Below are 26,251 nucleotides of genomic sequence, written 5' to 3'. Positions count from 1 at the left end.
AATCGGTTTCTCTACCGTACCCTGCTTAACCTCAAGCTAGAGATACCGAGAGTCATCGGTACAAATTTTTTATTCTTAATCTAAGGTACAAATTCACGATATCTGCCATAGGGCCGATCGGTAACTATGACAACAACAATCAACACGACGCTCATTGACCGTACGTACCGATAGCTGTCGGTAACTTACCGATACCGACGATTGTACAGGGTGGGTCAAATTCGACGCTTTTAAATGGAAACACCCTTTTCTATAGGAGATAGACTAAAACTAATGTCGGTGTCTGGAGCTCAATTTTTGTCAAAAACATGATGGTGAAAACCGCATTTCGATATCTGTTACCGTTTCGGAGTTACGGGGTGTTTTTCAAAAATATGCATTTTTAACAAATCGCTGTAACTCTTTTGCTATGGAAAATTTTGTATTTTTATGAAAACATTTCCAAAGCACCTTTTTACGTAGAATTTAATGGTTTTAATATAATTTTTCTAAAATTAATATTTTAAGAATTATCAACAAAAAATTTGATTTTTTATATGGGACACCCTGTATATTTTTAATTTATTGCAAAGAATTTAAAATTACCTTTCCAAAAATATAACATACTTAATATTTTGCTCGATTCCTCTTCGAGATATAGAGTATATAAAAATTCTCCCGCTTTAAATAAGTAGGCTTTGAACGGCACCGGCTGTAATGCAAAAAAATTCTAGCTGTGAACATCAATTAAAACAAAAATAATATTTGCTATGAGAGATGCAGAATTTTATAACAATTTAAAACATATTTAACCAACATCAACACATTTAAACTATATCTAATAACATTAAAAATAAATAGCAAACCAAGACATGAAATTTTGGTAGAGGTGTTCAACATATCGACCGTCTTTTGTTATGGACAGACGGGGCAGTTTTTGAACATTTCTCGCGAAATTCATTAACTCAGTGGGGGTGAAAGATACCCTCTCATAACTGCTAAGTATTTCTAATTCTTGTCTAGATTATACGGAAGAATAAGGAACCTTTTTTTCGCAAATATATCAATAGGATTAGATCCATGGGTCAGGCGGCCTCGACGGCCAACGGCTGGGATCTTGGTTAGCTATTCAAATATTCTTGAAATTGGCTGCAAAAATTTGCTAATAACTTCAGCGTTCAGAGCCGGTGCGTCGTCTTGCTGGACAAATATGTTTTCGAGTTCCATTAGAGGTATATCATCAATAAGGGGTCCAAAGCCTACTAGTTAAAAGTGGCGAACTTTCAAAAATTCTGTATTTCGAAGAGGATTATAACAAAATATCAAGTGTACTATATTTTTGGAAAGGTAATTTTAAATTCTTTTCAGATAATTAAAAATATAGAGGGTGTCCCAAATAAAAAATCAATTTTTCTGTTGATAACTCTTAAATTATTAATTTTAAAAAAATTATACTTAAACCATTAAATTCTACGTAAAAAGGTGCTTTGGAAATGTTTTCATAGAAATACAAAATTTTCCATAGCAAAAAAGTTACAGCGATTTGTTAAAAATGCACAGTTTTGAAAAACACCCCGTAACTCCGAAACGGTAACAGATATTGATGTGCGGTTTTCACCATCATGTTTTTGATGAAGATTGAGCTCCAGACACCGATATTAGTTTTCGTCTATCTCCTATAGAAAAGGGTGTTGCCATTTAAAAGCGTCGAATTTGACCCACCCTGTACAGAATAGCGCCCCTGGCTGTTATGCCTTGCGGGACGTTTTCGATAGGCCACCCTGTATGCGCCAATAGTTTCAGGATTTAATTGGATTTAATGTATTTGGCGCCATCTATCCTCCACCATCCATACCACCGAATAAAACGGCGCACTTCGACCTGGTGCTCCCAGCAGGCCTGCAAAGATCTCTGCGCCGTAACTTTCTCCTGCTGTCCGCGTTCGAAATTCTTGTGGAAATTATTTCCCAAACAGCAGCACGGTTTTTCAGTCTTCAGCCGCTTCAGCTCGGGCGTACGTCAGCTGAACCTGACAGCAGCAGGCGCAATTCGTCGCGCTGAAACCGAAAAAAAAACATTTAAACCCGATCGGTTCGAAAATTCGTGCTTTGTGCTGTTTATCCCAAAGACATGGAAGTTATAAAATAATTACTGTTCGTTTATTAAGTTGTGTAACTGGATTTTGAATTATTTTGGAAATAAACTGCAGGAAATATCAACAAATGGTAAGTTGACGAGTTTCTTTTTTAAAAAAACTTTCTTCCCGCTTGAATATTTCAAAACAATACCTGCATAATTCAAAGTTTGATTGTTGAATATTATTTCAGTACATTCACTCATAAATATCCAGTCTTCGTGTAATTTAACAGCTCATTAATTTAAAATGCAATAGCACTTGACGTTCACAATACAACAATACGAATTTTGTCTATTGTGGTATAACTATGACGTAAGAGGTCTTCATGGGCGTTGATTGGCCGACTTGTCACTTTAATGGGAAGCTTTTAAGTGTTGATTTATTGGTGTTTATTTTTTAAATCTTTATCTTTAATTATTTTAGTATTAACTTATAGTATTTATGCAATCATTATTTATTTGTTAATAAATGTAAATGCGATATTTTTTCTCAGAGAAGCGATATATTCAGTAACACTTGGGAGATTTTTTTTCTTTTTTAATAGAAGCATCAAGAATTTTGTTTTACTTTTAGTAGGTACATAATAGCTGCTCATTGTAGCATATCATTTCAATATATTTTCGTTAGATCCACTTACAAATTTTGTGATTTTGTTTAATTTATCAGCTCATTAATTTAAAAACCACTAGCTTTTGACGTTTACAATAAAGGTGTACGAATTTTGTCTATTGTGGATACCTATAACGTCATAGGTTTTTGTGGGCGTTGATTGGTTGATTTAATGTCAATTTCCTTATGTCAAATTTTTTAAACTATGATTTAAGAATAAGAAATAATTTATAGAACAGCGATCTGTGTGTAGGCACAAGTATCTCTTACTATGAATACTAGTAGTATATTTGTTATCATAAAATGCAATATTTTTCATTGCAAAACCACATAAATTGATTGTGAGATTGTGTTTATTTTTTTAAATGATCCATCTCAGTTTTTAATTATTATTTGTTGACATAGAGGTCCTCATTGTTAATTATTATGATAGATTTTCAGTTTATTTACCTATGAACATTGTTTTTTCGTATAATTCATCAGATCATTAATATAAAATGTAATAGCGTTTGACGTTCACAATACAATATGAATTTTGTCCATTGCGGTATAACTGTGATGTTAGAAATCTTTATAGGCGTAGAACAGAAGTGTCTGTTTATTGTTGATCGTTCGAAAATTCGTGAATTGTGCTGTTTTCCCAAAACATGGAAGTTATCAAATAATTACTTTCGTTTATGTGTTGACTGGTTTTGAGTTGTGTGACTGGGTTTTGAATTATTTTGGAAAAACTGAAGGAAATATAAACCAACTGTAAATACAGGAGTTTCTTAAAAAACATTTTCCCACTTACAATGTTTCAAAACAATACCTGTATAATTGAAAATTTGATTGTTAAATATTATTTTCTTAGATTTTCAGTACATTCACCCATAATAATACCATTAATTTAAATTGCAATAGTTCTTGACATTCACAATACAGCAATACGAATTTTGCCTATCTTGCGCCATAACTTAATTACGTTTAAATGTTTTATTACCAAAAATAGTGGTTAACAATAATTAAAATCGATAACTCCAAATCATCTACAGATAACTCAATTTTTTCCATTCTACTTTCAATGGATTCGATGAAGGGGAAAAAATTTTAATGCAACTTAAACTAGTCATGCATGATTTGTCTAGACAGATTCTAAATCATGTCTATACTTTTGTGGCTGGTACATTTTTTGAAAATGTTTCAGATTTTTTTGCTACTATAGTCTGTCCAACGAGAAGATCCTTGACAGTGATAGATGTGTCTGTCATTTTAATTTCAAAGTAGTTTATTTTATTTTACAAAGGAATAAGTTGGTACAACTGGAACGCATAGCAGGAAATTAATATATGTATTTAAAATTTGACTGACAAGTAACTTCAAAATATTGTGAAAAAAACTGTATAAAACTGAAAAAATGTAATCGAGTTATTTTATTTAATAAAAAACGATACGTGTTAATATACAATTACAGTTAATACAAAACAAACAAAAACAAGACACCACATACCAAAAAATATAAAAAAGAACTATTTCTTACTTTCAAGCTTTATGAAACTTCCCTCATATATGATTATATTTATCAATATAACTTATGCACAGATACAAATTTGTAATATGCCGCAGGAATAAATAAAACAACATAAATAAAACAAACTATTTTATTAATAATAACACTTACCAAATTTTATACCTCACAGGTTGATTAATTAACTTTAATCTTATTTTTTTTTTAAACCAGTACCTTTTGACATTATTTTTCTGCAGTACTAAAATCCATTAATTAGCTATCGTGTGATGTCGATATTTTACAGCTACTCCAGTTTTTAGTATGTGTTTAGAGTATGGTCCTTCTACCATATTCGAGATGTACTTATCTACGACGAGATGGTATACGAACTTTATTGATAGTAACTTTATTGGTGTATCTGTATAAGACTTTCTTCCTGGGCAGCGAGTATTAACCATAAACTGTGCTCTGGGTTCTACAGTTAATTTTCACTCGATTTTTCCTCCACTTGACTTCAAAAGACACAAAACACACGTAATAACACGAATCAAAATGCATCATCTTCCAAATTCCAAAACGCAGGGTATTTGACAAAAATTGTCACAAAATTATAACCTATAATTTGGCAAGACTTTGACAAACGTCAAAAATCTAAAGGCGAGTTCATACGCATCGGCATCCGTTTGTCGTTCATCGTTCCGTCAAACCAATAAAATTGAAATACGATCTGTCATTTTTGAAATAAACCAATAAAACTGGTTAAAAACAACAAGTGACGACGCATGACGAATTTATATTTAAACCCATCCATAGTTAACTTAAAAATTATAAAAACTTTTTTTAGTAAAATAAATAGATTGGTATCTTTAAATAAGAAGACTAAAGGAAGGAGCATAATGCTATCCATGTATTCATGCATGGTGGGCAGAAAAAGCACTCTAGGGTGGGGATCCTTGACAGTTCTGTTTGACGATTCATTTGACGCATTTGAATTTGATTTGAAATTTTGTGGATTTGTCAGTCTTTACGGAGCTTATTTTATGTTATTTATTATTTATTCTACTACTGATAGTTGTATAAACAAGTAAATCTAGATGGAAATTGTGGCAGAACTTAAATAGTAAATCTAGATGGAAATTGTGGCAGAACTTAAATTAACAGTGACATTATCGCGATTTATCGAAAAAGACTCTAAAATAGTTGGTTGTGTAGCGTGCGGTAGATCTCGGCAAAAATTGAGTGAAATAATGGAACAACTTTTCGCTAGTAAGTGACTATATAATATACATACGTGTAGTAAACCGATCATTTATAAAATTCACTTAAATTAATTATATATTTTCTTCCATTATATATTTTCTTGCATTTTAGCTTTTATTTACTACTTGTCAAAGATCAGATGTCAAAGAATTTTGATACGTTAATTTGACTTACCTGCTTCAGTAGCGTATCGGATGTTTGTGTTAATAAATACTTATTAAAAATTATAACTTATCTATTTTTATTAGAATTATATATTTTTATAACAATTTTAATAACTACCAATATTTATTCACAACGTAAAATAAAATAACAAATTATTGAGTCTACCCCACGTCTACCCTAAATCATAGTTTTACATTTTTTAAATAAAATTAGAACGGCACTGATAAACCGGAATTTAAGTCGGTCATATTTGAGGCCCATCGCGGTGTACCTAAGATTTTTGATATGCTCTTTCCTTAGTCTTTTTATTCAAAGATTGGTATGGGACGTCATCTGCTTTTCTTCTGTCATCGTCTGTCGAAATCTTACCTGAGAAAAAAAAGAGTATACACTCAGCGGCACGAAAAACGGCCACTTTAAAATTTTGATGTATTTTAAGATTAATATATTTTGTTCTAGCAAAGTTTCATAATTTTTTTCAGCAATATGTAGCTAAACTATTTGGTTTTTAGTATATCTTTCTAAAATAAAAATGAACGTTCCCATCTGTCAATTATACGAGGGAAAACACTATGTTGATATTAAGTTAGCAAGGAATTTAAAAACCATTTTACCATCTAGATATATCCTTTCCCAATTGTTTTTTTGGTTTATCTTAATAACTTGAGTTTTGTTAGGGGTATTCGCTTTTGAAGAAGACACTCACATTTTTCGTAATTTTTGTATTAAGACATTAAATACAACATAAAGATTACTTAAAAAGGGAGATTTTCACATAGGTCGCAGAGTAGATTATATATAATGGCTCTAAAAACCTAAAAGGCTCATGGCTTGATTGGTTGTCTTTCTCCATTTGTTTCTGTCTTTCGCCTTTATTCTTCACCCATCCACTCTTATCCTTCTCAAGTCCTTTCAACATCCTTTTTCTATCTGGTTCTCGGCCTACCCCTCCTTCTCTTTCCACCTATTTCACGTTTCATTATCATACTAGGAATTCTTGCTTCAGCCATTCTTTCAATGTGTCCCAGCCATCTCAGTCTTTGTGCTCTTGCTGCTCCCGTTATACTCGGTGCCCGATATAGTTGCTTTAATTCTTCATTTGTTCTTCTAGTCCATATGTTGTCTATCTTCTTTCCTCCAAAAATCTTCCTCACTATTTTTCTTTCCCAAATTTCTAGCCTCGAACTTTCCGTTGCAATGAACGTCCACGTTTTACATGCATATAGCACTATTGGTCGTATTATTGTTTGCTACATTCTGATTTTTAAACTCCTAGGGATGTTCTTGCTCTTAATCATTTTCTGTAGTGCGCTGACACATCTCTTTCCTGCCATTATTCTTGGCATAATTTCTTGAGTTACATTTGGTTTTTTAGATGTGTGAATGTATCTACTTCCTCAAACTTGTATCGTTTCCCTTTCTCAGAATCTATTTGTAGACATCTTCCGTTCTCAAAATCCCTATCTGACCACTCCATAAATTTCGTTGTCTTCTCATTTTTTTACCAACACAAAAATGATGATGAAAGAATCGATACTTCCGAAATGAAAAATATAAGACGCTTTTTTAATCAAATCTAATATAAGTAAATGTATTACACAGGCATCCGTAGATGATCCTACCGTATGATCGAATAAAAACGGCGTTAGCGATGGCTATGAAATGAAGATCGCTGTCATTTTATATGTAAAACTAGCGTGTACCAGCGACTTCGTTCGCGTCGAATTAATCATTTGTAATGGTGATGATAAAGCAAAGCAAGAATTTCCATTAACATACAAACTGGATAAAATTTTCTCACAATTATGTCAGCATGAGAAAAACAATATGGCGATATTATTATATAACTTAGTAATATTTGAGGGGTAGTTTCATCTCGTTGGAATTTGACTTTCGAAAAATCCGTTTGCCAAAAATAAGCTTTTTACGTCAAGCAGTTTAAGCAGAATCGTAGTTGATCAATTACCCAACTTTTTGGAACACCTTGTATGATTTTTTAAAAAAATTCAAAATATGTAAAAAATAAAATAAATTATGCGCATCCAAGCGTTTTCCCGAAAGACTAATCGTTTTTTAAATAACAAATAAATTTTGTAATATTTTAGGGGCGTTTTCACCCTCTTGGAATTTGAGATTCGAGAAACCCCTCCTTATCAAACCTACACAGTCAATCCGTTTGACAAAAATCAGCTTTAAACGACGTCAAGCAGTTTAAGCAGAATCGTGATTACTTAATGACCATATTTTATGAAACACCCTGTATAAATTTATAAAAAATCTTAAAATATGTAAAACAACAAAATAAAATATACGTGTTTAAGAGTTTTTCCGAAAAACTCACCGGTTTTTAAATAAAAAAATATTTTAATATTTCAGGGATAGTTTCACCCTCTTAGAATTCGAGTTTCGAAAAATCCCTTATTATCGAACCTCTACACCCTAAAGTCAATCTGTTTTCCAAAAATCAGCTTTTTACGTCAAGCACTTTAAGCAGGATCGTGATTAATCAATGACCAGATTTTTCGAAACACCCTGTATACATTTTTAAAAAATCTTAAAATATGTAAAAAACAAAATAAAATATACGTGTTTAAGCGTTTTTTCGGAAACTTGACCGTTTTTTAAATAAAAAATATTGTAATATTTGAGGGGTGGTTTCACCCTCTTGGAACTGGAATTTCGAAAAATCCCTTCTTATCGAACCTCTACACCGTAGAATCAACCTGTATGCCAAAATTGAGCTTCTTACGTTGAGTGGTTTGAGCAGGATCGTGATTAATCAGTATGTCAGTCACTTAAGGATTTTATATATTAGTATAGATTATATGGGAAATGTGATCGATCGTGATTTCCAAGCCAACTGGACGCCATTTTTTTTCCATCATACGGTATAATAATGTATAACTATCGATTCTTTGATTTTAGTAAATGTATTATTCTATTTTGTACAATTTTCCTAGAATAGTTTATTACTCATTTTCTTGTCATTATGCCTTCATGTCTAGACAGTTATTTATTAACCTAATTTCTTCGTCTATTTCAAATTTAAATTTATGTCCAGGACATTAAGCTAGTCGAAAGAAATCAACTTTAGTTCTTTTAAATTTTTAAATTATCCTAAGGGCGTTTACCTAGCGCTTTATTGCCTCGTTGCATGCGAAGTTATTTATCTAAGAGCGAGTGGGTATGTAATGTTTATGGCTCTTTGCCTCAGTGCAGTAAAACTTCGTATATTAGATACAATCTAAAATGCTAGAGATAATAAAGTTTTTTTTCAGTACAGATTTTAGGGAAAATATATTAATTTTATGTAATATGTCAGTTAAAACACGATCGTCTTGAGGCAGTAATAACAAGTCTGTCGGTATTGCCAAGTTTTAACCAACTTTTCATGTTCCCCGATAGATCACCGAAGTTAAGCGACGTTAGATGATGCGAGTGGATGGACCGGTGAACATCTGGCAACTCCGTTGTGCTCTGTGTTGTTCCATGGCAAGAGTATAAAATCTATTATATATTCGTACACTGCTGATTCAAGGCCGGATAAGATTGGATATCTCGTGAATAATAGTCGATTTAGATTACTGCCAAAATATCATTTTACTGCCAAGCGACTGCTAATGACTGCGAAGAAGACTATCTCTTAGTGATGGGCATTACGATTCTTTTTATTGTGAGAAATTGAATCACGCGATTCAATTTCTCATAACGAAAGAGCCTTAGAAACAAACGAGTCGTATTGTGATACTATTTAATTCTTATGACTCTTTTTTACGACTCGTTTGTTCATATTTTATGGATCCGTGCTGGCCACGATCCAGTTGAACGAATCGTATTCTAATCAATGAATCAATTCTCACGACTCTTTGAACGAACGAGCCATAGAAACGAACGAGTCGCATTGTGATCCGATTCAATTCCTACAACTCTTTTTTACGACTCGTTCGTTCATATTTTATGGATCCGTGCTGGCCACGATTCAGTTGAACCAACCGTATTGAAATCAGTAGAGGCAGATGGCTGATTCTGCATCCTCCTCCTCCCGGTGGAGGAGGGAGTGACGTTAATCATGTAACAACAGTTAAAATACGCTAATAAACAAGAATAAACAAGTTTGAACCGCTGGAAACCGCTTTAAAATAGAAATAAATGTGTTTCAGCAAAAAATAAACAGGTCTGTTGTTTTAAGCTAAAAAACGGTTCAAAGCAGTTCAAAACTGTTCTTTACGTTACACTCCGCCTTCGGGAGGAGGAGGAGGATGCAGAATCGGCCATCTCCCTCTACTGTAATCAATGAATCAATTCTCACGACTCTTTGAACGAACGCGCATTGTGATCCGATTCAATTCTTACGACTCTTTTTTACGACTCGTTCGTTCATATTTTATGGATCCGTGCTGACCACGATTCAGTTGAAGGAACCGTATTATAAGCAATGAATCAATCCTCACGACTCTCTGAACGAATGAGCCGTAGAAACGAACGAGTCGCATTGTGATCCGATTCAATTCCTACGACTCGTTCGTTCATATTTGATGGATCCGTGCAGGCCACGATTCAGTCGAACGAACCGTATTATAAGCAATGAATCAATCCTCACGACTCTTTGAACGAACGAGCGAGTCGCATTGTGATCCGATTCAATTCCTACGACTCGTTCGTTCATATTTGATGGATCCGTGCTGGCCACGATTCAGTTCAACGAACCGTATTGTAATCAATGAATCAATTCACACGACTCTTTGAACGAACGAGCCGTAGAAACGAACGAGTCGCATTGTGATCCGGTTTAATTCCTACGACTCGTTCGTTCATATTTTATGGATCCGTGCTAGGGCAACGATTCAGTTGAAGGAACCGTATTATAAGCAATGACTCAATCCTCACGACTCTTTGAACGAACGAGCCGTAGAAACGAACGAGTCGCATTGTGATCTGATTCAATTCCTACGACTCTTTTTTACGACTCGTTCGTTCAAATTTTATGGATCCGTGTGTAGCTAACCAGACAATTCGGGATGTATTGCTAGCTGCATTATGTGTATATGTCGTGATAACGGCAAAAATCTGTAGTTTATAGTGTTTGCCGTTTTTCAATAAAAGTTTACTAAAGTTTTGTGTTTACTACTGGTTGATTCCCAGGCCGAGTCTCTGTGTTCTGAACAATAATACAACATACAACACTGTGCTGGCCACATTCAATTGAACGAATCGTATTCTAAGCGGTCGGTGAATCGAATCTCACGATTCGTTTTTAATACTCGTTCAATATTTGGTCGCTTCTACTATGTCTGCCATATAATTATAGTGGACTCATGCCAACGACTGCCAAGAAAATGTACATGTAATTCCAACAGTGAGATACCCTTCGATTTAGGGATATATCGAAGGGAGATACCCTTCTCGGGGTGAATTTAAAAAAAAAATTAATTGAAATTTATAATTTTCGTTTTTCGTTTCTCCAAATTTTCGAAAAAATAAATTTATTTATTTATATCGCCCTTTCATGGCGGTGAATTTAAAAAAAAATCTTTCACAATTCATTTTTAGATCTTTCAAAGTAACTCATCAAAAATTCAAGTTTTTACCAAATTTTCTTATTTAAAGGCTTAGTTTTTTGGACTATAAATATTTGAAAAAAAAAACAAACCAAACGAAATTAAGATTATAATATCCCAGGTGGGAGTATCATAATCTGTCACCTGAAAACAGCTCAACAATAACGAAATCAGTCTGTATGGTATTTTTAACCTGTGTCGTTTTATTCCACGTCTCGATAAAAATAAACGAATCACTTGCACCGACGAAAATATAAAACTAACGCGGGAGTGCGACATAAAAGCCTCTCTGAATATCGATTTCGAAAATGCTCTTTTTATTTCCGTTTTTAAATTCCATCCACGACGGTAGTTCTTTAGATCGGCGAATCTCGACAAAAATTCATTAAAAGGACGGTGATAGTCTTTGTGCTATTAAAAAACGATTAGAGCGTTTTTGAACAATAAAAAGAAACAATTATCGTTCAACCGCTAACGTGCAGAAATGGAACATTACCACTAGCGTGCGGTCTGGCATACCGCTATGCTATTTTTATGTAAGGCGGTATAAACAAAAAAAATCCTTCTATCAGGAGCATTTATTCATAAATTATTTAAAGGATATGAAAAATACCGAAATACATTAACACTAAAATATTTGTTCTAGAGAATTTAAAGCTATTGCATATATGTGAAACAAAGTCACTGTACAGGGTGGCGCCTCTCATACGCCGCGGAGGCTCCAAGGAGAACGACAGTTTGTATTTAAATGACATTTTGTGAGTATATGTAGGTTAACTCAGAGCACTTTTTAAAAATATAGAGAGTTCTACAGGGTGTTCCCGAAAAAGTTACATATCAAAGTTGTGTTTTTTGTAATGGAACAGCCTATATATTAATTGATTTTCGGATTCTGGGAAAAAAATAAAGGTGAGTTTTATAAGAGAAGTATATGACTAAAACGTAAGGTTTTTGACATATTTAACATTTTCTGGAAATAAACAACAATTTTTTAAATTACAATAAAAGCTACCTAAATTGGAATGTACCCGGTATAGACTAATATGTAGTTAAATTAACTATTGTGCTTTAAATAAAATTAAAATTTGATTCAAAAAGTTATACAGGGTGAGACAAAATTAATATTGAACATTGGTCACCTTTAAAAGCATGTTACTCTTTTATTTTAAATGGAACACCCACTATATTATTCCGATATTCAATGGAGAATTCATGTCTCTTCAAAGTATTATTACGGTTGCCTACCCCTCAACAAATATTTTCCTAGATATTTTAATTTACATGATTTGATCTGGGTAGATCTTTATTATTTCATAAAATCTAGGTGGCTGTGATGTCTGAAGTTACTTCAATATAGCTGTCTAATTAGTCCAACTTTAACAACTAGTTATCATTTTGTGTGAGTTAAAACAAAAAAAAATTCTCAGGAATTCGCCGAAACTTATTCTACCTAACCTTATTCTAACTAACTTATTCTACATCAGAGAGAATTGATATGATTCTATTAGTTGGTGAATGCAGTGTGCATTCACCAATTAATAGAATACTTAAATGCTCCTGATTTTATCTAGTATGTGTTTTTATGGGGATATGTTAAAGACAGTGTTTAAAAAACTCGACCAACTATTGTCGATAACATGAGGGAAATTATTGTAGCTGCTTTTCGAGGTAAAACTCTACATATGCCTTTTAAAATTAAAAGATCCTTTTCAAAATCAATCATTTGATGCAGTTAACAGAATGTGGTGTCCCTCAGGGTTCAGTACTTGACCCTATTTTGTTTCTGGTGTTTATCAACGACATTGCAAATCTAAACATTAGCGGTAAAATCTGCCTCTTTGCGGACGATATTTTCGGATTTCACTTGGAGCACCATTAAGTCTTGGTGCGATTCTAATCTCCTATGCCTCAACCTATGAAAAACTAAAGTTCTGTCATATAAAAGTACTATACAACCTTTTGTACTTAATAACACCACTATTGACGTCGTGGAGTCTGTGAAATTCTTAGGACTTGTTGTAGACAACTCGTTAAAATGCGACTTTCACATCGAAGCTCTATCAAAGAAACTAAGCGCTGCCTGTTTTGCGCTAAGATCAGTTTCTATAAGGAACTTAACTCATCAACCTCTAGAATGGTCTATTATGCCCTTTTTGAGTCACATCTTCGTTATGCCCTTCCATTCTGGGGTACTTGCTGCGCAACAAAATTTGATCGTGTTTTCAGACTTCAAAAGAGAGCAGTTCGATATTTATTGGGACTGAACAGTAGAACTCACTGCCAGAATTTCTTTAAAAATTTGAAAATTCTGACTCTTCCTTCTTTATTCATTTTTGAATCCGTTTGCTGAATCCGCAAGCACATATCTGCTATTCCCGAAAGGCCATCTCATAACTATCCACTTAGGAATGCAGAGCACGATCTTTATCTGCCAACCCCGAGCTCAGAACTAGTTAAAGGTTCAATACTGTACAATGCCAAAAAATGTACAATCATCTGCCTTTGAATATCAAGTCGCTTTCATTCTTTCCCGCATTTCGCAAAGCTCTAAAATCATACTTACTGGGGAGAGCCCTATATGCGGTAAACGACTTTTTTGTTGATGTTTAATTATGAACAATTTTGAATTTTAAAATTTTGATCATCTCACACACTGGTCAAAGGTCAAGTATTTAATATTTTATAACTCTAAAATTATATCTATTTACTGCTTACTCTTTCTATAATTGTCCATGTATATTCTTTTTGTAATTTTAAAGACTTAAATTTTTTTTTAATTGTATTATTTGTATTGTGTATTTTTTGTTGTTTGTATTTTTTTGTGATTTTGTTGTTTGTGAGTGCTTTGTCGATGAAGCTGTTTTGGCTTTTTGTACAATAAAGCGTTGTTTGTTTGTTGTTTGTTTGATAAGTCTTTACATATTTTATTTTTCCCGCGATTTTTCCACTTTGGAGATCTTTTATGGACATTTGACTTTTGATTTAAAAAAGTAATAATAACAAAATTAGAAGTTGAATTAGAATTTGTTAATTTATATATACCCTACCAAAACCTTCTTAGCTCCATCTACGGTAACGTGGATGAAGAAGCAAAATTAGAAGTGTTAAATATATAGTCGACTCCAATGCACAGGGTAGGTGAATGATGGAGTTTCAGGACTTAAAGGGTGTCTAAATAACATTTCGTAAGTAGTAAGCGCCAACAAACTTCCAAAGATGAAAAGCACTGGCGCTGTTGGCGAAATGTCAGGAAATAAATCTAATCAACGGCGGCCTTTATGGTCGAGTACTCCATTATGTTCAGACACCGCCTGCGAACTGCTTTAGCTTTGATAAGATTTCTTTAATGTATAAAATAATAAAGGGACTAGGTATATAGAAATATATGTGGCATTTAATTAATAATATTACTAATTGAATTTCCTTGGGAGATTAGGTTCGGAAAAACGCCGAATTATGTTTTCATTAGGTTTGATTATGATTAAAATATTTGATTATCAAAAACATGATGTTTTTATCAAAAAGGTGAAAATCGCACATCGATATCTGTTACCGTTTCGGAATTACGGGGTGTTTTACAAAAATGTGCATTTTTAACAAATCTCTGTAACTTTTTTGCTATGAAAAATTTTGTATTTCTATGAAAACATTTCCAAAGCATTTTTTTACGTAGAATTTAATAGTTTAAATATATTTTTTTTTAAATTAATAATTTAAGAGTTATCAACAGAAAAATTTACTTCTTATTTGGGACACTCTGTATATTTTTAATTAAATGAAAAGAACTTAAAATTACCTTTCCAAAAATATAGTACACTTGATATTTTGTTATAATCCCCTTCGAAATACAGCATTTTTAAAAGTTTGCCACTTTTAACTAGTAGGCTTTGGATCCCTTGTTGATGATCTGCCCCTAATGGAACTCGAAAACATATTTTTTCAGCAAGACGAGGCATAGCCTCAGAACGCTGAAATTATCGACAAATTTTTGCAGCCAATTTCGAGAATAATTAAATAGCTAACCAAAATCCCAGTCGTTGGCCGTCGACGCCGCCGGACTTGGATCTAATCCTTTGCGGAATAATAAAGGTTCTTATTTTAAAATTGCTCATATAATCTAGATAAGATTTAGAAGTACTTAGCGGTTATGCGAGAGTATCTCTTTTCACCCCCACTGAGTTAATGAAGTGTGCTATATTTTTGGAAAGGTAATTTTAAATTCTTTTCAATGAGTTAAAAATATATAGAGTGTCCCATTTAAAAAAATCAAATGATTCTGTTGATAATTCTTAAATTATTAATTTTAAAAAAATTATACTTATACCATTAAATTCTACGTAAAAAGATGCTTTGGAAATGTTCTCGTAAAAATAATACATTTTCCATAACAAAAATTACAGCGATTTGTTAAAAATGCACATTTTTGAAAAACACCCCGTAACTCATAAACGGTAACAGATATCGACGTGCGGTTTTCACCATCATGTTTTTGATAAAAATTGAGCTCCAGCCACCGATATTAGTTTTCGTCTATCTTCTATAGATAAAGATGTTTCCCTTTAAAAGCGTCCAATTTGACCCACCCTGTACAGAATTTCTAAGTTGTTTATTATAGGAGCTACAGATGTCCGACGCACTATCGCCGCACCCTGTATGCCAATAACAAATATTTGCCAAGTACACGAGTCGTCAGAGCCAGGCTTAAGAAATTATAATTATATGGTGTATGAGGGCGGCACTTGCCTTGTTCAGGTACTTTTGAACGAAGGTATTTACTGAACAAAAAGCAAATAACAAAAATAGCATAATATGGATACTCATATATATTTCCCAAATGCAAAGAAAAGCGCATGGAATGGCGCAGAATAGCATAATATATGACCAGTCTTATTTATATCTAAGTGACATCTGTACAGTGGACTTGAAGAAAGCAAGTATAGTGTGCTACGCGGATGATATAGACTTCCCAAGTAGCATTTTCACGACTTGCTACCACATGTTTACTAAACACAACGTTGGATTAGTTACAAAAAATAGTTAGCTCCCTACCTTAATTATTAAAATAAATTTAAACGTTTTTATAACGTTGTGCCGACGTTGGACTTGTACTACAGCAAAGTAGAAGCTTCTGCGACGTCGAATAAACGTTGTCTTCTAACCATTTTTGCTTAAGTGATCTTTAGAACGTAGCTACAATGTTGGAAAATATAGAGTTTTCCGACGTCAGTTTCAGGACCTATTCCAACGTTATGCAAACGTCGTCTGTTTTACTAATTCCAACGTTGTTTAGATTTCCTTATTCTTACGTTGGTAGGACGTCGGGTCACTACCTTTTTGCAACTGTATTGAACCATAACCTTAAATCTTAAATTTTCACTTCATTGTTGTGTTCAGTCAGACAGTTCAGTGCTGTTTTTGTTTTTATAAAAAAAAATTAATCAAAATGGGACATAAGGAAGGTACATATAAAACTAAATTTAAATATACATCGACATATATTACCGATAGTTTATCCACTCCCTCGTTTATTTAGATTATAGAGGGCGGCACAAGCTAGACTCTAGGATGACTAAATTAGGCAATCTTGCGACTAATATACTACCTGTTAAGGCCGAACTGCGACTTTATTAGTCCAGTATGCGACTACTCGAACTACTCCATCTTAATCTCCAAAACAACAAAGTGAAAGCCGCCATGTTGTTAAATAAGAAAATGTTTCATCATCCATTTTCCTAAAATAGCAATTCCTGCTTTTTGAATACATTAACTTGAAATATTTGACCCTAAAAAACACGCGGAAACAATTTTTTCGACTGCGAATAAATTATTCTCATTTTACTAAAAAAAACTTCAAATTTTTTTTTTAAAACTTCTTTAATTTTAAGGCCCATTAGTATTTTTCAAAGTAGAAACAATACATTTATCAATAAAGTTGTTTGCGTTTAACTTTTTGCCTTGGGTAACGAGTTACAGAGTCGGTTAAAGTGTTTCAATAATTATGATCTTCAAACATCCTCCACACTTAAATACTTTTGTTTTATTTTCCTTCACTGCCATCTGACATATGTCTCTAACTAAATCATAAAAATAATATTTTTACTATAATTATCCCAATTTAGATAAAACGCGACTTAGACGCCATATTACTTTTGTATTTCTGTGAATTAGGATTTTAAACAACGTTGCAAATTGTACTAAATTAGGCTTCTAGCCAACGTCGGTATCCAACGTCGTTTCGACCCAAAAATTATTCTCCAAACTAGTGCAGACTAGGGTTGGCACGAGGTTGTGCCGACGTTGCGCCCCGACGTTTGGTCGCGTGATACAACGTTGTCCCGACGTCCAAATGCTGCTTGGGTTGCTTGCTGGTGGGAAAGATGTTAACGATGTATATTTGTATAGTTTTAATAATTACGAAAAAAATATATTATTAACATCATTGTAATTATTTTGTCCTTAGAAAATGACTCAGCGAACTTGAATTGCATTTATAAGTACCTACTAAAAAATTACAATTGTAAATTAAAGGCGACATCCGTTAAATACTACTGTCTGATCGAAAAATAATGACGTTACATAGGTTCTGTAAAGACGATCGATGACATTTTCCATATAAATATGACGATCTTCATTTCCGGGCCAACTGTGACGCCTTTTTTAGTTCCTAGTTCGTTGCTAGCTTGTGAGAGCACGGAACACAATGGATAGAGTATAAACGGCAGCAGTTGAACATTTCTTTTTAATCTCATATTTTTCAGAATGCTTTGTTAGTAATTATGAAACTGAAAACATAACTTGTAGCCTATTATACATTCTTTCACGGTTGACATTTAGCCCTCCGTGCTCTTCACAGTCGAGGAGCTTGTCTACGGCTGAGGTACCCATGAGGTGGAGGATCTGTCTCAATTTTCTCCACCTCTTTAACTGGGCTCTTCTGGGCTCTTCTTAGACCTGATACCGATGTTGTCCTGAATCTGAAATAGAGGATATATCTTTATTTCTCTATTGCCTCCTAGAATTTGAGGTAAATTCCTATTGTGAAGACCTGACCGTGTGGATGACTCGCCAACTCTGTCTCCTTATATTGGAGTTCTAGCAAAGCTGCTGATACGTCCCTGCTTCCTTCCCGGTGTTGGACGTATTTACATTATTGCTTTGTCTCTCCTTGCCAAAGCAGAGGAGATCGGTTCTGGATCTCTCTTTCTTTCTCTCTCTCTCTCTCTCTCTCTCTCTCTCTCTCTTGCCATTTGGTGGAGATAAACCAGGCTGTTTCTTGGTTCCTTTACTCTCCCCTTTTTCGAGGAGGGTTTTCGCTTTTGCTTCCTCTGGAGCAAATGTTTCGTGGAGCAGTCATAGGTATATTCGTACTCTGGCCCCGCTGTTCGGGCTTCTGTCGTGTAGAACCAAGTCAGTTATTTTTGTTGGTATCTATGCGAATAGTATTATTAATTAATTCATTATAAATGTTAAATTATTAATTATTGATCAAACATCACTGTAAATGTTGATAGGTGCTTTACTTAATAAGTTGATAGGTAAGTGATTAGCTAAGCGCCTCAAGAGCTTTCTGGAAATTAAAAGACAGGAGACATTTTCTACAATCATGACTTGAGCACAAAAACGAAACTTGCAGTGTACTACGACTTACATGTTATCTTCTTCTTAAAGTGTCTTCTCCATTCAGTGAAGATCGGTCACAACCATAGCAAATTCCTCTCTATTTTTCGCTCTTCTCAGCAAAGTATGTGAGTCCAGGCCTGTCCAATCTCTGATGTTTTTCAGCCAGGAGCATTGCCGTCGTCCGGGTCCGCGCTTTCCCTCAATTTTACCCTCGATGATGAGCTGAAGGAATTCATACTTGCTATGTCTCATGATATGGCCCAGATAGGCTGCTTTCCTCTTTTTTATTATGTCGAGGAGTTCTCGGTCCTTGTTCATTTGGTTTAGAACTCGTTCATTCGAGACACGGACAGTCCATGGTATTCTCAGCATTCTGCGATATACCCACATCTCATTACATGTTATATGGAAGCGAGACCTGGGTGATAAACCGCCGACACATGAACGCATTAAACAGGTTGCAACAGAGACTCCTTAGACAACTCTTAAGAATCAAATGGTTCCAGCATATTTCAAACGTATCGGTGGTTGAAAAAGCTAGCTGCGGGAGCGGTGAAGTCATGACTACTAAATTCCGCTTAAGATGGGCTGGTCACGTATGCAGTATGCAAGAAAACCGCCTACCGAAATCTCTTCTTTACGGTGAGCTTGTAGATGGTAAGAGGAAACTGGGTGGACAACTGAAAAGGTACAAGGATATTTTCCACGAAAACTTAAAGGGGATAAACATGCAGAATGAGTGGGAAGAAGCAGCGCACAATAGAACGCAATCCAACGCAGCGCCTTGCGTAACCATCTTATGGTGCGTGTCAAATACTCATCAGTGAGTAATGGCAGTAGTTATAACAATGTTTTTGAAGAGGGGCTTACCTATTAGCAACTTTGTTATAAATTGTTATCTAATCGTATCTAATTACAAAAGTGCTACTAAACCGTCTCTTTCGCATATTTTATAACTCTTGGACTATAAATATATAATTACTTATTATTATTATAGAATGTATTCACTAATCATAGAAATAAAAGCAGTGAAATCATTATATAAACAAATAAAAACTAGAATAAAAGTCGACAAAAAGTTAACAACAGGATTTAATGGAACCAAAGGCCTGAAACAAGGGTGCTGTATTTCACCAACACTGTTCAAGATATATCTCGAACAAGTTCTCAAAGGTTGGAAGCAAAAATGTAGAAATATGGGAGTACCCATAGGGGATAACATGCTCTACACACTTTGCTTCGCGGACGATCAGGTGATCATAGCACAAGATTACGATGACATAAATTATATGACACGTAAGCTTATAGAAGAATATCAGAAATGGAGAATCGAGATCAATACTAACAACACAGAATATATGTGTATCGGAGGAGAACAACAAGATCTAATACTATAAGAAGGGAAGAAAATTAAGTGCTGCAAGTATTTGGGTATGCAAATCACAAATGATGGACTGTTGGATACAGCAATTAAAGAACGAAACCAACTTGGAAGGAATGCTATCACGGTATTGAATGGGATACTGTGGGACAGAAGCATAAACAACAAGAACAAAACACTAATATACAATACCATCATAAAGAGTATAACCACGTACAGCTGTGAAGTCTGGCCAATTAAGGAAACAACAAAACGAATGCTGGAAGCTACAGAGATGGATTTTTGGAGAAGATCAGCAGGCAAATCAAGACTCGAGCGAATAACTAATGAACGCATAAGAGAGATTATGGAAGTTAAACATACGATAGTGGACGACATAAAGAACAGTCAACTCATATGGTACGGGCATGTCCAAAGAATGGCAGAAATAAGAATCCCAAAGCAAATTATAAACTGGAAACCTGCAGGAAGAAGAAAACCGGGTAGACCGAGAAGAAGTTGGCAGGAAGGGATTGACACGTTTATGGAGGAAAGATCTCTCGGAGACGGTGCATGGAGAGACAGACAGGCATGGAGAGATGGCATCGGAGACGTAGAACGTTTTAAACCGATTAATATATATATATATATATATATATATATATATATATATATATATATATATATATATATATATATATATATATATATATATATATATATATATATATATATATATATATATATATATATATATATATATATATATATATATATATATATATATATATATATATATATATATATATATATATATATATATTTATATTATATACCATATATATTTATATATATATATATATATATATATATATATATCTATTTATATTAAACTCACTTTAATCTAAATAGCTCTATATTTCGACATCATTTATGTCTTGTTTTTAGCTGACGCCTTCTGTTTTTAGCTGACGCTCCTGATGAAGACATAAATGATGTCGAAATATAGAGCTATTTAGATTAAAGTGAGTTTAATTGAAACCGCTTCCCGATATTATACATTATATATATATATATATATATATATATATATATATATATATATATATATATATATATATATATATATATATATATATATATTCACTAATGCTTAATCCATGTGTGTGATTAATTGCATATTTCAGATCACTTTAAATGATATAACTATTAATTCTGTTTTAATCATAAGTCAAAATCAATAAAAAATACAAAATTATTTCTTGATTTGTATACTCTATATTTTAATTCGAAAGATATAAAAGTTACTCCGATTTAAAACTAAATTAAATGAAACCAGTCAAGTTTAAAATAGATGTAATTGCCAACCGCGGACCTTTTTCAATTTAGGTACTTCATCAAAATTTAAAATTCTAAAATTAGCGCATTAAATCTAATCTGCTCTATTTCCCTGGGATTTTCTTTCATTTATTTCTACGGTCTCCTATTTAAATTGCCCCAAAAGCAATAAATTTAATGGGTTTATAGCGATTTACACAACATTTCTATTAGGTCGTATCTTTAGAAATTGAACGTTTATGCATTTTATAAATTGGTGCATTTAAATGGACATTAAATTTGAAATGGACTAATTCTAAATTCTAAATTGTGTTCGAGATTTTTTTTAACAAAGTAAATAAGACTATTTAATATGCGTTTTGTAATCTATATCTATACTAATATATAAAATCCTTAAGTGACTGACATACTGATTAGTCGCGATCCTGCTCAAACCACTCAACGTAAGAAGCTCAATTTTGGCATACAGGTTGATTCTAGGGTGTAGAGGTTCGATAAGAAGGGATTTTTCGAAATTCCAGTTCCAAGAGGGCGAAACCAGCCCTCAAATATTTCAATATTTTTTATTTAAAAAACGGTCAAGTTTCCGAAAAAACGCTTAAGCACGCATATTTCATTTTATTGTTTTACATATTATAAGATTTTTTATAAATTTATACAGGGTGTTTCATAAAATATGACCATTGAGTAATCACGATTCTGCTTAAACTGCTTGACGTTGCTGATTTTCGGCAAACGGATTGACTGTGGGGTGTATAGGTTCGATAAGGAGGGGTTTCTCGAATCTCAAATTCCAAGAGGGTGAAAACACCCGTTTTGTATATTACATTTTTTGTTTGTTGTCCAGTGTTCATTGGTTTAGTGTGGACTAAAATGGATCTAAGTATATTTTGATAGGTCTTTTTGAACATTAAGGTGTCGCATGTCGTACCTGTATAAGTTTGTTTGTGTTTTTACTAATCAAGATATTACGTCCTAAGGCCGCTTTACAGTAGGCAATAATTTCTGTAACCCTTGCCTACTGTAATTTTCTCGATGGAAGACATACGTAATACAAAAACAGCTGGTCTTTTTTGGCAATTTTTTTGCCAAAAAACAAATCTTGCAGAAAATCAGTGACGATTTTTATTGCAGAATATTTTCTTAAGTTACCCAACTTTTTGGAACACCCTGTATGATTTTTAAAAAATTTCAAAATATGTAAAAAAACCAAATAAATTATGCTTGTACAAGCGTTTTCCCGAAAGGCTAACCGTTTTTTAAATAACAAATATTGTAAAATTTGAGGGGCGTTTTCACCCTCTTAGAATTTGAGATTCGAGAAACCCCTCCTTACAGAACCTCTACACCCCACAGTCAATCCGTTTGCCAAAAATCAGCTTTAAACATCAAGAAGAATCGTGATTACTCAACGTAAGCAGAATCGTGATTACTCAATGATCATATTTTATGAAACACCCCGTATAAATTTATAAAAAATCTTAAAATAGGTAAAACAACAAAATAAAACATACGTGCTTAAACCGGTTTTTAAATAAAAAATATTTTAATATTTGAGGGATAGTTTTACCCCCTTAGAATTCGAGTTTCGAAAAATCCGTTCTTATCGAACCACTACACCCTAAAGTCAATCTGTTTTCCAAAAATCAGCTTTTTACGTCAAACGCTTTAAGCAGGATCGTGATTAATCAATGCAGATTTTTCGAAACACCCTGTGTACATTTTTAAAAAATCTTAAAATATGTAAAAAAAAAACAAAATAAAATATACGTGTTTAAGCGGAAACTTGACCGTTTTTTAAATAAAAAATATTGTAATATTTGAGGGGTGGTTTCACCCTCTTGGAACTGAAATTTCGAAAAATCCCTCCTTATCGAACTTCTACACCCTAGAATCAACCTGAATGTCAAAATTGAGCTTCTTACGTTGAGTGGTTTGAGCAGGATCGTTATTAATCAGTATGTCAGTCACTTAAGGATTTTATACATTAGTATAGATTAGATTGAAATCATAAATTTGAAATATTTTTGTGCCAAAAGTTCAACAGAAACTGTTCTATCATCATTTTTTTGAAGAAAATTTTATAATTAACTAAAAAAATAAGAAGTTCCCAAATTTATCTTTTCAGTCAAATAACTATCTACTCAACATGTTTATTTTTTGTCAATAATGACTTGTATTGACTATTTCCATTCTAAATATCTTGAGAACGGTTACTGTAGTGATTTTTACCAAGAAACATTTTTTATCTAAAAAATCACGAAAATGTATATATTTTCACTCAGTAGTTTTATACAGGTACGGCTGAAAAGTTATTACTCTTCAAAAATACACGTAGGTGGCGCCCACTACAAATAGGAGTCGTATTGACAAAATCAAATTTCTCACGCCAAAAAACTCCCAAACACCAATTTTCGAATATAATACCATAAGATACCGAAATATCGAGTTGTATTCAAAAGATTATACAACGAACTAAAGTACATAATATTATGTACTTTACGTGTTAGGATATATTATATCCTTCTTATTTTGCCATTTTGTAATAAGAATTGACGGGATATTTTCTGGAACTGACAGAAATGACTTCTGAATTAATATTTCCAAAAATGGCAATTACAATATGGCCACCAATCACTTATTAATCACATCCTTCTATATAGGAAAAATATACATAGAGTTGTATCATTCAAATACGTGAACTTACGGTCAGTGGCGTTACTTCAAAAATTATTTGCAAAAAATCGAAATAACAATTAAACTTCTACACTCTGTATCTTCGAAACTAAGCACTTTAAGACATACATTTATACGAACTTTTTTATTTACTTTTATCTGCAGCAGATGCTGCCGAAGTTTCCGGAATACAGTTCGGACCACACTGTATATTGAAATCGTATCCTTTTTCTTATAAATAGTTATTGGTATTTTTCAGTTAGGTTTTTATTAATAATTTTTTTAGAATATGTCTTTTTCCTTAGATAAATAAAAAATCGAATACAAAGAAGCAAGAAATACATAATGCAAATACGGATCTTTTTTATCAAGATGGAATTGCTTAAACGTCGAGATTACTTATACTTGATATTTGGGCGTTGAACGGAAATCATTTGTGTAATAAGGTAATATTTATGAAAGGAGCGTCCTTAGAGTAATAAAGACGCTGAGGGCATGTTTAAACTGTTATTCGTTGTTTCTCTAGAGGGTATATTATTAAAATATATTCTGTCTGCCGGATGATTTTCCCTAATAAAATGTGAATGTGATAAATTTTATATTGGTGAAACATATAGTCCGCTAAATGTTCGAATTAAAGGACATGCAGATTATTTAAGAAAACGTTATCCCATCAAAAACATAGAATGTAAAAAATGTCAACTCTCCCAACATAATTCTTCCACTATAAAAAAGTGTGAGATCTCATGTAAAGCTAAGTCAGTTTAATTTATTTAGTTTCGCTTTAAGCACCTATTCAACAATTTTGTTACAAATGTGAATGTGATAATATCAATGTTACATTAGTGTTAATATTAGTCATCTTTATTTCTGTAATAATTATAATGACTTGGCAAATGCCCGATATGATATTCTATACTAACTAAAAAACTTTATTTTAAAAGGCGTTGTTTTTTAATACAGTCTAATATCAATAAATGTACTGCTCGAGCATCTGTTGAAGTTAGTAACATATGACTATCACTTCTTTGATTTTAATAAAATAACCATAACAGAGTAGAATTAAAAAAAATAAACATATATTTTACGGAAAGTTTGATGCTTACCTCATTAAGTTTAGTAATTGTTATCAGGTAGTAATTGTTAATTTTGAAATTTGAATTGATTGATGAATTGATTGAATTGAATGTAGAATGTTTAGGAGGAGGTTGATCACCGCAACCTTAAAAATGCCTTTAATTATGTTTGACTACATCATTAAAAAGGGTCTTCAAATACATCAATGTGATATTTGTCTAAAATTTGCAAAAGAATCCGAATCTCTGGATAACTCGAAATTATTTACCTATTTAAAAGCATTTGATCATGAAAGTGGAAAAATTTGTTCATTTTATTTACAGGCTGGAAAAATTATTTATATTAAATTTTGATGAGTTTTGCACTGAAGAAAACATTCAGAGGCTGTTTGATATAATAAAAACTATAGAATTTGACCACCCATGTGAGAAATTTCCTCTTATTTAGATCATTAAATTATTTATTAGATCGAAAATATTTTATGCATTAAAGTTTACAAAAAATAAAGATTTATATAGTCGAAAAAATTCCGATAGAACCAATAGAAATGTAACTATTTTGTCACATCTTTAATTAAATTTTGTTAAATAAATTAATTTTTTATACTATAAATATCTTTTTTTTCTAATCTCCTACGAGCTGATATAATATGACGAGCAATCTATTAAATTACTGCGAGATTATACAGAAAAGTCCACAGACTTCGAGACATAGGAAAATCAAGTCCATTTAGAATATTATAAGTCTTTTATCTATGTCCATTTAGCGTGTGTCCAAATGTTGACAAGTTTTCAAAAATGACAGTTTTGTTTAGACTGACGTTTAATTTCACCTGACTTCTCGGTGAATGATTTCTTTTTATGGGGGTACATAATATCTAAAATTTACTATGAAGAAATTCAAAACTTGGAGCAGTTAAGGCAGAAAATATTTAATGCCTTTGGCACTGTCACCCCTGATATGTTATCCAATGTGAGGAGGGG

The 26,251-nt window shown here is 32.9% G+C and overlaps 1 protein-coding gene across 3 annotated transcripts in view; it reads left to right on the top strand.

The window, feature by feature from the left end:
- Positions 1–1,857: 1,857 nt before the first annotated feature.
- Positions 1,858–26,251, top strand: part of LOC115878464 (FERM and PDZ domain-containing protein 4) — a 208,742-nt gene continuing 184,348 nt past the window's right edge. For 2 of the 3 annotated variants that reach the window (XM_030894982.1, XM_030894980.1), the window contains exon 1: positions 1,861–2,204. The gene's annotated coding sequence lies outside the window, so the exon portion shown is untranslated. Of the gene's footprint in view, positions 2,205–26,251 lie in introns of all 3 variants that reach the window. The other variant, XM_030894983.1, reaches the window with a different exon arrangement.

Source organism: Sitophilus oryzae, unplaced genomic scaffold, assembly GCF_002938485.1.
Source record: "Sitophilus oryzae breed Bouriz unplaced genomic scaffold, Soryzae_2.0 scaffold_1512_pilon_pilon, whole genome shotgun sequence".
Taxonomy (NCBI): domain Eukaryota; kingdom Metazoa; phylum Arthropoda; class Insecta; order Coleoptera; family Curculionidae; genus Sitophilus; species Sitophilus oryzae.
This window is presented reverse-complemented; position numbering and strand designations above follow the sequence as displayed.